The 2,066-nt window shown below is 34.2% G+C and overlaps 1 non-coding gene across 1 annotated transcript; it reads left to right on the plus strand.

The window, feature by feature from the left end:
* The first annotated feature begins 368 nt into the window (after positions 1 to 368).
* Positions 369 to 440, plus strand: TRNAW-CCA (transfer RNA tryptophan (anticodon CCA)). The gene has a single exon. It is a non-coding gene; the product is annotated as a tRNA-Trp (tRNA).
* The last annotated feature ends 1,626 nt before the right edge of the window (positions 441 to 2,066 follow it).

Consider the following 2,066-nt stretch of genomic DNA (forward strand, 5'->3'; position numbering starts at 1 on the left):
TGGACTGGATCAGGGTCTTTAATTCTAGCTAGGACCAGGACCCAGACCCGCCCTATTGAACAAAGACCCAGATCCACCCCAGATTCATAGGGTCTAATTTTTTTGGACCCAGACCCTTAAAAAAGGATCGGATCTAACCGGATCTGGGTCGGATCTTGGACCCATTGCCATCCCTAATCTTATGGAGTACTTTTGTATCTTTCCATTAAAAACAAAATAATACATAATAATAAAAAAATCTTATGGAGTACCTTTTTGGCCGTGATCTTACTATTATATATGGTGTTAGTCTGTTATATTATCTACTCTGCAATATGGTGACATTCATTTAGATTTAAAACATAGCTAATTGAGATAACAAGCAAAGAGGATCCGTGGCGCAATGGTAGCGCGTCTGACTCCAGATCAGAAGGTTGCGTGTTTGATTCACGTCGGGTTCAAAATCCCGATCCTCGCATGGAAACATTTTTTATTTGTTCTCCTTGCGCTTTCTTTATAAATGTTGCTTTTCTTCAAGGGCTTAATGTGGTGAAATATAAGAACTTAATAAAGCTAAGGTGGTAAAGTAAATATATATATAAAAAATTGTATAAGATGGTATTCTCAAAATGGGTAAAACATAAGGGGGTTATTATCAAAAAAATCCAAGTAAAGCTAGTAAAAACTTTTCAAAGTTGTTAGCATTCTAATTTCTCGTTCTGTTTATCACTTATCCCGTAATTCGTACTGCTACGTACTACTTAATTAATTGTGTGATTGAAAAAAACATCACTTAATTTATCCGGCCTCACTCACTTTATTTGAAAAGGTCAGGTAATGATAAATGTCATAAGTTGCGACAATATTTAATTTGTCGCAATTCTACGCGTCAGATTCTTAATGCTACATATAGGAGTCATGTATGCCATGCATCATAAAAACAATTTTAGTATTAATGCAGTATTTTTACTATGATTACATGTAAACACGGTATTCGATAAAAAGAAGGAAACAAATATTTATAATAAATTAGAATATTAAGATTTTTCTACCTTATTTGTAACATGTATAATAGGTTATATATATATATATAAGTTAAATATTTTAGTTTTCAATTATGTTCATGACACATAAACATGACATGTCATCATTGTGATACGGTTGCGACCTTTATCATTTTCGATTTGAAAATAAGATATTCTGCCTTTGGTTATGGTCTTAAAGTTAGTTGTTTAGGTTGTGTGATGAGGGAAGAAGGTGTGTGTGTGGAAGGTTGATTTGGTGTTCATGGTGTTGGTTGTTAGTTGTTCGTTGAGTTTAGGTTCGGTTAATACTCAATTTAATTAGGTACCGGTTACTGATGAGATTTATTCTTATCGCTTTTAAAATCTTTCATCTGAACGCTGCTTCCCATTTTTAGGGGTTTCGTAGCACGCTTATCGAGTCATCTTAATTCGGTGACTCATGTGGATTGTGAGAAAATCACAAGTTCCTTCTCAACCAGCTCGTGTTATTATTAGTGTTCTGCCTCTTTCCTTGTTGTTCTAGATCTGCAGGTTAACAAAAGAGCCTCAAAGTGTTTGTCGTCCCAGCTGCTTCAACTCCATCTCCTCTAAGAATATGATAGACAATAGTCGTATCCAAGGCTATCCCAACATTCAAGGGCCGACTAGAGAAGCTTGTACTACGTTCACAGTTTTTAGTATTCTGTTTTTTATTCGGTTTGTAAGCTTTGTAAGGGTCTTAATTTAAAGATCCAACAACTAGTTGAACTATGTAGTTTTATTCCTTATTACTGCAAATTTATCCTATATCATAAATAAATAAATAAAATAAAAAAGATGGAGTAACTTTCAAACACAGGATGGATAGCCAGTGAATTTGCAAGATACAAAAAAAATATTGGTAGGAAATAATTACAGTACGTACATAGTTGGTAATTCGTACTAGTGATGGATAAATCTGTTTGGAAACATAGCCCAAACAAGCATGAAACGTATGCTTGCATATTCGTACAATACAATCAATACGGACTACACAGTGGTGGTACAAAACATGGAAAATAAAAATGTGGTGACATTCGGATA

The sequence above is a fragment of the Spinacia oleracea genome, chromosome 6 (assembly GCF_020520425.1).
Source record: "Spinacia oleracea cultivar Varoflay chromosome 6, BTI_SOV_V1, whole genome shotgun sequence".
In the NCBI taxonomy this organism is placed as follows: domain Eukaryota; kingdom Viridiplantae; phylum Streptophyta; class Magnoliopsida; order Caryophyllales; family Amaranthaceae; genus Spinacia; species Spinacia oleracea.